This window comes from Barbatula barbatula (assembly GCF_947034865.1).
Source record: "Barbatula barbatula genome assembly, chromosome: 16".
Lineage (NCBI taxonomy): Eukaryota > Metazoa > Chordata > Actinopteri > Cypriniformes > Nemacheilidae > Barbatula > Barbatula barbatula.
The window spans coordinates 21420032-21433390 of NC_136779.1; positions in this window are offsets into that span (position 1 = coordinate 21420032).

The following is a 13359-nucleotide window of genomic DNA, read 5'->3' on the forward strand; positions in this document are numbered from 1 at the left end:
CTTGAGAATGTAGTCATTCGTGTCATTCGTCTGTTTTGGTTACAGGCTGTTGATACTTGTGTATAAAGAGAGACCGCGTGTGTATCATGTATGTGTCCTAGCGCTGGATGTACACGCTTCATGCTAAAGTAGTGAAGTGCTTCTTCACAAGCTGAATAAACTGTATTATTGAACGAATCAACAACATGTCTGCTTATCTTCAACATATTTTACGATAAAAAACAATACCGTTAGTGTATAGGCCTACCAAGGAGGTGGCAAGCAGTTTTACTATTGAACCGTATTTAACGCGATATTAAATATCCCACACTCATTTGTATATACAATAAAGCTGTTTTTAATGAACAAATGAAAGTATAATCTTAAATTGTGACTGAAACTGTAACGTTACCTGACTTAATGTGCCTGTGGTAAACCTACGATGTCCTATCGATCTCCCGCCACTGAACTCAACGCCATATATCCACCATATCTGTATTTTGAGACGAGACGTTTTTGTACTTCAAGCACAAAGTAAAGCATCGAAATCGGTTGAGAACCGCAAACGGCAGTCAAAAGGGTTTGTATTGAGGAAAATGGCGTGTCTGGTTTTGCCCGCTTCAAAATGGCGGCGCCGTTGACGTATAGCAGTAACGGGCCAACGGGCTCAATGCGGCGCGTCTATGTTCGTACCTGCAGCAGAATCTCAGGTTTCATTCAGCGCGCATGTGCGTCAGCAGCAGCTGCACCGGAGCCCGAGCTGCCTGAACCATCAGCACACAGAAGCTGGAGGAAAAATCAAATCTGGGAATAAAACTGACCTCACCGTGAAAGGTAAAGCTGTGCTTCATGATGCATTGGTCGGTCTGTTTAACGCGATACCCGGAAAGCTGCTTTTGTCCCTGAAAAGTGCTTCAGGGTTTGAAGTCTTTCTGCTAATGGTCATGTCAAGTGTCGTGGGATATTCGATGCGATTAGAAATGTGGATATAAAGTTGAGATTTTGATCACTTTGTGATCATTTAAGACAAAGTCTGGTGGATGCTGCAAAGCTGATGCAGATTCTAGTTGGATTTTATGAAATAAAAATGGAAACGTGCTTAAAAAAGCTGTTTTTTTATTCATTTCTAATCAGAGTTTTGTAGATGCGTGTTAAAAGAATGATGTCAAAAGTGGTATTTTGGCCAATTGACAAAAATGACTGTAAACATGTTACTAGAAGTAGAACAATTCACAAGAACAATTAGAGTTTGGCTCTAATTTTGGAATAACACATGTTTGCATATATTTCTTAAGGTTATTATGTTGGTCTTTCGCTGCATTTGGTCTACATTATCTCATACATACAGTATTTCATTTTATTTGTAAGTTGCATGATGTTCTAAAAGTATGACCGTAGTTAAACAACTGTTTTTGTAGCGAGAGACCATTATAAAGATTTGACAATGAACCATTATGTCCTTAGGCACAGTGTACACATATACCTGTATATGTGTTTGCTATACGCAGTGTGTCTCCTCTACGGCGAGATGTGTCAGATCTGTTGTTCATGCAGATGCTGACTGTGCTCCTCTACTCTTTTTCCCATCCAACTATGGAGGGATTATTGGGTCAGATTGTAAACTGAAAATCTAAAACTAAAAGTCTTAATCTAAAACTAAAAGTCTTAAACCAAAACTAAAAGTCTAAATTTAAATGAATTTGGTATTTAGGATAAGGCATTTGGTATTTAGGATTGGGTATTTTGTATTTAGGATTGGGCATTTAATCATTTAGCCATTTAGGATAGAGGATTTGGGGATTTAGGATTGGGAATTTGAGGATTGAGGATTGGCCATTTAATCATTTAGGCATTTAGGTTTGAGGATTTAGGATTGGGCATTTGAGGATTGAGGAGTGTATGCAAATTAGGAGGCGTGGCCCGAATACTGGAGGCTGGGTTTGAAATGGCTTTTGCGCAGAGGCACTTTATGGACGCTAGAGGGAGCTCCCAGTGCTAAGGAGCACAGTGGCAGAGCGTCCTCTTCAAAGTTAAAGTTGTCGTGCTCTGCGATCCACGTTGGCTGCCATATTAACAATGGCAAAGCCAGAGCTAGCATCTTTGTTGAGATGGGCGCTGGACGTTTTGGACAAAGAAAAGGATTCCAGTAACGGTGGAGAGGCTTCTTCCTCGACCAATGGCTTGTCCATTTTACCAACACCGCAAGTGTTCGGTCTAAACGCAACCACGACACGCGCCCACCATGCTGTTCAAGGTAAGTTACGTTAATGTTAGAAAAATATTAAGTGCACTGTGTATTTTTCCTGTCAAATTCAAGTTAACGTAACAGTTAAATATGATGATCGGATCGGAACCGCGTGCGAGTCACACAATGGCGAGCGCTAATAGAGCCGATGTTATGTAAGCTTATTACATGGCTACCAAATAAATCATTACTTTGACACAAAATAATGATTTAAAAATAAATTTATTGATTTAAAAACTATTCTATTGCTTCAGCTAAACAGAACTGCGTCCATAGCAAGGCTATTATTTTTCTTGGCAACGGCCAGTTATCTTTGCAGCGGTCTAACAGGCCGCATTCTACATTGGAATTCAACCAAAGCAAGCCATGTTATATTACTTCAAATTTAAAATCATGTAATAGGCTACGTGTTTTGTATACAGTCCCATCTAGACTTCTTTGTCCAGCGATGGAACAACCACAGCATACGAACTGCCAGGAATATGTCTCCCCTGCAAATACCTCTGCTACACATCCACTCACTCCACAGGGTAACTGCTGTGTGGCGACTGGGCCTATTCTTGCAAGAATAAATACATCTCTTTTTATAAATTTGGATTTTAAAATGTTTTTTTTGCCTCAACACAACACTAGCTGTGGTTACGCTGTTACCAAGATTAGAGATATTTCAATGTCAACAATAATGTTTTCCCTGTTGAAAAAATATTACATTAGAGAATGTTCCTGTAGTTGAATGATTCTTAAGTTGTCACTGGAATGCATTGTTGCAACTCATAAGCTTGCATTTACACTCTGATTCTTGGCTTTTATTTGTACTGTTTAATTTTTTAAATAGCCATTTTGCTCATCAACAGGTCAGTGAAGAATATGGGACTGACTGGAGTGGACCAAGTGCAGCAGGGGTGGACACTCATCTTGAGATTCCAGAGATTGAGCTTCCAAGGCAGTTTACTGAAGCAGACTTTGCCCTTCTACCTCAACCAAGCACAGAGCAACGTGACACTGGTGTTCGAATTTATTGTGAAACTGTGGATGTATTGTCAAGATTATTGTAAGGAGAACCAGGGCATGTTCAAGATACAGCACAACTACAACTACAGTAATTCAACCCCCCTAACAGACCGGAACTTACAAATGACCCTTCTCCTCGTAGTCCTTTCCTGACAAAATGCATATAAGGACACAGACCATTATTAATAAAAATGGAAGTCCTTAATTGAGATTCATTTACTGTAACATGCCTGTATATTGCTTTACTACACGACTTGTATTATACCAAAAAAAGATAAAGTGTTAGTTTCTAGTCAAGATAAGATTATAAAGAATTTATTCATTTTCTATGGGGCACCACAACAACAATTACAGGAAGAACAGAAAAGTAATTTAAAGATATAACAAACAAAATAAAACCATGTAATTATAGGTCATATAATAAAAAACTAGGAGAAAATAAACTACAATATTGAGAATTAAGTGACTTTGTGTCTTAGTGAGTGAAAAAGTCTTGAGTCCAGGGGTGTCTATTGATCCAGTTTTTGCAGAATGAGCCATAGCTTTGGCTGTGACACAAAGTGGTCCTCCATGTCCAGGTGAAACATCTCTATCTGCAAGAAGGATGACAAGTCAGTGGGTGGGTTGTATATTGTATTAAGATAAGTTACTGAAACATGGCCTTAACGGTTCAACAGTCCCCTCTAGTTCCTTCAGGTGAGTGGCACAACACTGAACTGCTGTGATGGTTACAAGATAATATTGTAACAACCGCACGAAATACAAAGGATGCAGATCAGCACACTTACATTTACATTTATTCATTTGGCAGACGCTTTTATCCAAAGCGACTTACAAGTAGTTTTTTTTATACAGTGGCACATTACTGCAGAGCAATCAGGGGTAAGGTGCCTTGCTCAAGGGCCCTTCAGCCATGACCTGCTGGCACAGAGATTAGAACCGGCAACCTTCTGATCACAAGCCCAACGCTCTAACCATTAGGCCACAGCTGACCCGTGGTCACTTGGACGGAAGTTAACACACACAATTATATATATATATATGACATCAAAGTACCACGAGAGCGATTAGAGAGTAGACGCTGACACGATCCTTATGCTTTTGAATCGCTCTCGAGGTGCTTCGATGTCATAAACCGCATGTTAGCAATATCAGCTAACATAACTAGTAGCTAATGTTAGCATCTTACCTGCTGCTTTCTCGTCGTCAGACCGATAGCACTCGTTTCACTGGTGACTCTGTGTTTGAGGCCACACATGTCCACAGCGTCCATAAAACGCTGTCATTAAATTGAAGCTATCACACAGTCCTCGCTCCAGCCACTCACTCGCTCTGTTTGGTTACATTACACTGTGCTCCTTAGCACTGGGAGCTCCCTCTAGCGTCCATAAAGTGCCTCTGCACAAAAGCCATTTCAAACCCAGCCTCCAGTATTCGGGCCACGCCTCCTAATTTGCATACACTCCTCAATCCTCAAATGCCCAATCCTAAATCCTCAAACCTAAATGCCTAAATGATTAAATGGCCAATCCTCAATCCTCAAATTCCCAATCCTAAATCCCCAAATCCTCTATCCTAAATGGCTAAATGATTAAATGCCCAATCCTAAATACAAAATGCCCAATCCTAAATACAAAATGCCCAATCCTAAATACCAAATTCATTTAAATTTAGACTTTTAGTTTTGGTTTAAGACTTTTAGTTTTAGATTAAGACTTTTAGTTTTAGATTTTCAGTTTACAATCTGACCCAATAATCCCTCCATATCCAACAGTGTGGAGTCAGGGTTAAATATAGACCCTGTCTTCATTTCAGCGCTGGGCTGATGATGCGAGTTGTGCTCAGTTGTACCCCACCATTCCTCCACTGTTAATCCATGTGTCCCTGTTCAGAGGTGTAGGATGATGGAGACGTTTGGTCCCTAGACGCTCATGAGATTCACACAGATCATATTTTGTTTAACCCTTACATAAGAGCATACAGAGGTACCTTCAAATACCGGACTTTCTCTCATGTCGTTCCTATTCTACTCTTTATGACTGCTACGGTAAATACAAAATTCCCTCATTTGTGTCGTTTAACACTGGTTATGGATTTTTAATAGGCAACCTCTGTTCACAGACAAACGGATGGTTGGATTATTTGGTTTGAAGGTTCTTCGCCCGCGCTGGTTACTCGCTGAGTGTTCAGCTTTGATAAATTGGCACAGGGAGCATGTGCAGTGCATGATGCTGTAAATGATATGGCTATTTGGATGGAGGACCACTTCAGGATGTCTTTTGGGTGGAGATTTAGTTGAATTAGAGAGGGTTTCTTGTCTTCTGCGTGTGTGTGTGTGTGTGTGTGTGTGTATGTGCATCACATGTTCTTGGACGCAGAAGGTGTTGGTTTTAAGTTTCTTTCACCGGTGTATCATGTGATCTCCCAGCACTCTCCTTAATGTGTGCAAAAGGGGACACTGGGTTGCAGGTGGAAATCAGTTTTGTTTGAAACCCTTTTAGCTACGTTCGGACAATGACCGATCATATTTAACAAGTGTGAACAGCAAAATCATATGAAATCCGATTTTTACAAATCTGTTTCGGGCTCCATTCATATGTGGTTTGAAATCCTATTTAAAACACATTGCTGGAAATCCGTTTCAGTCTGACCGCTCAGATCGGATTTGAGTAGCTTTTGTCTTACCTTACATACCGTACTGTATTGCGATGTCATACACTGATCGGTCTGCACAGCGACGCATGAAGTCTGAAAGCTTCAGTCTATGTCTAATTGACTCTTTTTTTCCCACGTTCTCATTTGGTCGTGCCAACTTACAATTTGGTCGCACCATTTTTATAGTAATCATAATGACCTTAGTTGATGAATCGTTACATTCATTTGTCTTTTAAAATAGTCGGCTATAGACTGCTTTATATTTGCGCTTTAACACTAAATCCAAAGCCCAATAAATCCAAAGTAAATACAAAGAAAATGTGTTCTTTTATACATTTGTTATTACTTAGTTGAATATTCAAGTTATACAATGGCAATGAAATGATCTGACACAAATATAACCTGTCACTCTTCATAATCCTTCTTTATTGCCCTCTTGGCAAAAAGCTGTAATTTTGCCACTGGCAAATGCAGACGTGCGGGAAGCCCCCTAAAATAGAGACATGTGGGGCAACGCGCTCTTCAGCCGTGGCTCATGGTTCAAATACAGACACGGCAAGCACTCTGAAATAGAGAATACGGTTTAACCAGTTCTCTTCACTCGCAGAGCAAGCTTTCGTCTCGATGCACTTTGGGTAAAAGGACGCATTTTTTATGCTTTTGAGATGGTACTGGTCAGCTCCGAGCAGGGTCGCATCACACTGTGCATCCCCATAATTAATCGCAGTCTTTGTGATTCGAAAATCGTGTTTCACCACATCGGGATTTAATCGCAACTACAATCAACGATCAATGATCAAGTTTTGGAGCTAATGGGGAGAAAAATCTGAATTTCTTCCAAATTCTCTGTGTTCATCAGAACAAAGACATTTATACGCATTTGGAACAACTTAAAGGTGAGTAAAAGATGACAGAATTTAAACTTTTGGGTGAAGTATCCGTAAAGGACGTGTGGGTGAATAAACAATGACTGATAAATGCATAGGTAATAATCATTTATTTTCAGTGCATGTATAGTAAGACTACCTATGTAAGTTGATAAGCTGGTCTATACTTTGTTTTAATTCTTCGTTGTATGTCTATTTATATTGGGTAAGGGGTGATGATGGGCCGGCATTCTGTCTCATCCTGTGGTGTCAACGTGACATGAGAGATCTTGATGCCTGCTTAATATGTCCCCCATTTTGACAGAAAGCTCTTAATAAGAATACACTGGTTTAGCATCCTCCACAGTCTCACCAGTTTTCCCATCGATGTGAGAAACTCATTAACATTAGTGGTGGGCAATGTGATAACAATTCTGTTTCATCGTATTTATAGTAACAAGAAAACAATATATGTACAATGATATACTGTACATTTAACGGTGCTTGTGCACACGTTCACATATTTACAGAGCATACATATTTATTTACATATTTACGAACAGCAACATCTTTAAAATGACAGGGTTGAGCAATAGTTTATTTTCTAAATAATACATATACAAAACACACATGTATCTTAAAATAATCAAAACATATCTTGATGGGCTTGTATATTTATTGGAAAACATTTTGATCTACTATGTTTGTGAGTCCAAACATTATGTATACAGGTTTATAACAATCATTTTGTATTGACGCACATCATTTAAATAAATCTTGCCTACGGAATAATCTGTATAGGGTTGAAATGAAATATTAACATGTTTCCGTGCACATATTTTGATTTAGTTTATGATTCTTTAAATCTGCCGTGTTATATGTCCTGGAAATCGCAAACTACAACCTATTCATTTGATCATTTCAAACTATGGTGATGTTTATTTTGTTCCACAGTAATATGTCGATATCCATATGGTTGTAGATATGTCTTTACTGGTATATACACCTTTGAAGCAACAGTCGAAGTTTTGTCCCGAGGCTTTTGCATCGGACCTTTTACATTCCTGCGTGACCCGTGGAACTGGCTGGATTTCATGGTCATCAGCATGGCGTGAGTATTCCTCACATGTTGACAGAAATATACGCTGTTAAATCACGACCCTTCAATAATAAGATACGATTCTGCGGCGGTGGTGTTCTGCTGTTGATTTTTGCTGGGAATCTCTGGCTTAAGTGCTTTATGTAAATGTAAACATAAATGAATATTTATTGTGTGGTTTTGTGATTTGTGTCTAGGTACATCACAGAGTTTGTAGATCTTGGCAATTTGTCAGCACTGAGGATGTTCCGTGTGCTCCGAGCTCTCAAAACCATCACCGTTATTCCTGGTGGGTTCAAAGTGTTTTTTAATTGTGTTTTATACGATACGTTTTCCATCATCAGTCTTCATAAGTGTCCAAATATATTTTACTGCTCTTTTACGTACATAGATATGTGTGTTCTCAGGTTTGAAAACCATTGTCGGGGCTCTGATCCAGTCGGTCAAGAAGATGGTGAATGTGATGATTCTGACCGTCTTTGCGCTGGCTGTTTTCGCTCTCGTCGGCCTGCAGCTGTTCATGGGAAATCTGCGTCATAAGTGCATTCGCTGGCCCATCCCAAACGGCACCGACATCTTTGATGACTACAATTTTACTCTGATCAATGACACCACACTGAACGGCACTGACACTTTCGATGTGTTCTGGGCTCGAGCCGGTTCCGAGCCCGGAGCACTTGCTCTGAGCAGGGTAGAGTGCTCCGGGTTCGGATAGATCCGGCGGGCTCGTAGCCCACTCCCTGTACAACACGCCAAATACGCATAACCTGCATTCCCATGCTTTACCGTCTATCCCAAAAAGTAGCTGTTTATCGGCGAGGGCGAACTCGTGAATGTACCCTTTCATGTGAGCAATTATTTTGTACCTTTAAAATTGAACAATGGTCAACAACCTTAAGGACCATTTTCTGTACCTTACAGGGTACTTTTGTACCAAATGTTCCTTTGAGTACAGAAACAGTACCCCTATTTTTCTGTGTGTAGCTTTGTACCACGAATGGACAAAATGTATCTAATAATCCTACAATGTATGGTATTTTGTAAACAGAACACAGTCTTTTGATAAAGCAATATGCAGACGCTCGCAGGAATCACTGGATGAAAGTGCTGAAGACTGTTTGTATAAAAACACTGTCACATGCTGCATATTGAACCACGTTTCTGCTTTATTTTCTGCACACTGTGTCGTATTGAGCCCAATTTGTAGCCGAACGAGATCTCACGATTTCTCAAATGTTACGTTAGATAGACTTCGTGTAGATCCAGATGAGATATTCCGTCATAACATTGACAAGTCGAAATGCTTTTGGAGTTTTTAGGTTAATGTAAGAGTGAAAATGCCCATTTCAAAATGGGATACGTCAAAAAACCTTCATGATATATACATACAGTATATACTACAGTTGTTTAGTTTATGTAAAAATCACGCTTCCATTTCAAAATGCTCCAAAATCTGCCGTTAATAATGTGTTATGTATTGGATACGGTATATAACACGTATGTTTCTGTGAACAACTTGAATTCCTGTCAGGAGTACAGATGCTGTATACGTGGAAAATGATGTTCTCAACCTCTTGTTTGCTTATATCCTGATTCTATGTGTCCATACAGTATGTCAGATTTCTGTATGCAAAGTGAGTTTTGTATAAACATATGAATGTGTACAGGAGGGATTTTCTCATTGCCAGAAGACTCTTTTCACTTTCTTCCGAGGTATTACATATGTACTGTACTAAACCACCTGTGATATGTGAATCATCATATTTATTGTGGATTCAGTAAATTACATCGATGTATTTTTTTGTATTCCTTCTATATATTAATAACATTTATTTTCAATACACATGTTTTGTGGCTTATATTTAGACATATTCTTGTTTAGTCGCACCTAAATCAGAAAGCGCTCAGATGTCATTCTTGTATCAAATATAACAAACATTGTGCACTCATTTTTGCATGTCACCCTTCCTTGTCAAATATTTTGATAGTCTTGTAAGCAACACTAGTTCCCTCTGTGTATCCTCTTAAGAGAAAACTTAATAAAGCATTCTGATACATAAAAGACAACTGGGGATTCTCTCCATTCTCTGACTGCAGGATTGAACTGACATGCTCTCTTGTGTGTGAGATACGAGAATAAGACGTATCGATGACAGCATGGAAAAGAGTTAAACGTGGCTGAATGAGAACGAGACCGAGGTGACTTAATGTCTTCTTATTAAATTTAAATTTCATCAGGACGCTTTAAAAACGAGGAGGAAATAATCGATTTGTCTATATTTAAACAAAAACACAATAAATGTAAAACTATAAACATTGATATACAGGTGCAGTGTTTGAAGGATGGTTTCATTATTTGAAATGTAAACACAAAACAGCAAATAATGTCTATTAAATAAAAGATTTAACCTTGAAAAACTGAAGGTAAAATGAAGGCATTAGAGAGAAAGGCTGTTTTATCCAGTGATGGAGTGAGGTGGAGCGGCCGCAACCAGAGGGAATAGACATTTAATAAAAAAACACATTTGAGGCTTTCAATCTGCTCTGTGCTGCCATTACAAACATCTCTCAGCTCACATGATTTCAACATTATTTACCTGAAGAAACCTGTGAACTACAGTTTAAATGTCTTTTCATTTCTCTACCGTGCCAAAGTAAAGCTGCTGTGAGCTGAACATCATTCAGTATTGATTCAAGGGAAAATCCTGAAAGACGCACTTTCCTCAAGCGTCTCTCTCTCTCTGTCTCTCTCCCTCTCTCTCTCTCTCTCTTTCTCTCCCTCCCTCTCTCTCTCTCTCTCTCTCTCTGTCTCTCTCCCTCTCTCTCTCTCTCTCTATCTCCCTCTCTCTCTCTCCCTCTCTCTCTCTCTCTCTCTCTGTCTCTCTCCCTCTCTCTCTCTCTCTCTCTCTCTGTCTCTCTCTGTCTCTCTCTATCTCTATCTATCTCTCTCTCTCTGTCTCTCTCTCTTTCTCTCCCTCCCTCTCTCTCTCTCTCTCTCTCTCTCTCTCTCTGTCTCTCTGTCTCTCTCCCTCTCTCTCTCTCTCTCTATCTCCCTCTCTCTCTCTCCCTCTCTCTCTCTCTCTCTCTTTCTCTGTCTCTCTCTATCTCTCTCTATCTATCTCTCTCTCTCTCTCTCTCTCTCTCTCTCTCTCTCTCTCTCTCTCTCTCTCTCTCTCTCTCTGTCTCTCTGTCTCTCTCCCTCTCTCTCTCTCTCTCTTCTGGCCGATTACAGAGGTGGAGATGGCTTCTACCTAAATTGTCTTACCGGGGAAGAGTGATTGTTGTTAACAACTTAGCAGCTTCTATGATGTGGCATCGTTTAAATGTGCTTGACCCACCAAAAGCTTTATTGCAACATTTACAGGAAACTTTTGTTGATTTTTTTTGGGGTGGTTTCCACTGGCTTCCTCCCGCAACTCTCTATTTGCCAGTGAATGAAGGGGGGCAAGGGTTGATAAATTTAATAGCCAAAGTAAAAGCCATGAGACTGAAGACTGCGCAGAACTTGCTATATCCTGTTCATTTCAAGCCATGGGTGGTGTTTGGTTTAGCATTACTCAGAACTTTTGGGGGGCTCTGTCTTGATAGACAACTCTTTCTAATGTCATCTTATGAGGGAAAATCTACAAGTGATGTTATTTACTACGCTGCTGTGTTAAACTCGTGGACAGTTTTCAAGCTGATCAGGCATGAGAAGTATCACTTTGGGCTTGATGAACCTTTGTTTTATAACCTACTTCTAAGTGAGGATATTTGCAAATCCAATACCATTGTAAAAAGATTTTTGGCAAAAGGACTGAACAAAGTTGTTAATCTGATTGATATTCCTACTAAAACATGGAAGTCAATGGCGGATATCTGTAATCAGACTGGCTTCAGATCAGTTAGGATAACAGAACAGATTATAGGCAGGCTGAAAGCAGCTTTTCCAAACACACTTCTTGTGTTTATAAACTGTTTTCTGTCTGGAGGTCCTTCCAAAGTTTCTTTTCCTAGGATATTCGTGTCCCCCAAGGTTTGTTCGGAAGATGAGCGGGTAGGAAAGCTGCTGAATTTAAATAAGCTGAAAGAGCTTGATTTTCAGGTGGCTGGAAAGAAAGATCTCTACCAAGCATGCATTAAAGTAGACTATTTTGAGTCGATTAAGGATAGAGCTGACACAAAATGGAGAGATTTTTTAAAAGTCTCGGACGATCTTTTTCCTTCCTGGAGGCTTTTCTATAAGAATCCCCTCCCAAAACGATCTGGGGATTTGCAGTGGAGGATATTACATTGTGTGTTACCCACTAATGCTCATGTTGCCAAATTTAACCTGGATGTGCTGTCATCTTGTGCTTTCTGTGCTTTACCAGAATCTGTTTTTCATGTGTTTACTGAGTGTTTTAGACTGGATCCATTATTTACATTGCTCCAAAAGTTAATTGGGGATTTAGGTTTTGGTTTTAACAAGACACTATTTATTTTTGGATGCAGGTATTCAAAAGCACACAGACAGCAGTGCACTGTAGCTAATTTCCTTATCGGACAAGCTAAATTAGCTATTTGGAAATCATGCAGATTGATGGTGGAAGGACGGGATATAAATCTTTGTCAGTTCTTTACTGCTTTGGTAGAATCCAGAGTAAGAGTGGAGCACAGGTTTTTTCAAATGACGGATAACCTACATGAGTTTGAGTTTAAATGGTGTATAAACGGGGCCTTACTGACTCTTGATGAGGATGGAGAAAGTGTGTTTAACTGGTGATGGTTAAATTGTTTGCTCCGGTTTTATTTTTTTACTTATTTTTCTATCTATTTATTGCCCTCTACTAAGATCCTTTTAATTTTCTAATATGTATTGATTGTTCAAATATGGTATAATAAAGTGTGTTAAAAAGTCAAAAAAAGTCTCTCTCTCTCTCTCTCTCTATCTCCCTCTCTCTCTCTCCCTCTCTCTCTCTCTCTCTCTTTCTCTGTCTCTCTCTATCTCTCTCTCTCTATCTATCTCTCTCTCTCTCTCTCTCTCTCTCTCTCTCTCTCTCTCTCTCTCTCTCTCTCTCTCTCTCGCTCTCCTAAGCATTTCCACTCAAGCATTGTGTTTGTGTCTCAGTGAGTGTAATATAAACAGCTGCTTCATTCTGCAGTTTCATTAGTGCAGATTAGTGCAGTTGAGTGCAGACGCAGCTGAAGAGGTCTATAGTAAAAAAAGCAAAATAGTGAATAAAAAAATTATCAAATCAATGAATAAATAAAAGTGATGGCAAATAAGCATAATAAACGTGAATCTTCACTATGGTTCATTTTGTAGTATTTATGACTTTAGATTTTTTAATGGATTTTTTTTATTTATTTGTTCTAATTTTAATCATTTCTAACGTGCAGACATTCTTACAACCGTATGTATTTAAAATGTTTTTTTCTCACTTTTTAACAAACGTTTTCTTTTTGAGATGTTAGTGACGTTATTTAAATGAACGTGTGGCTGGTTCATTCTATTTAATTATTTTAAATATGGTGTATTTTAA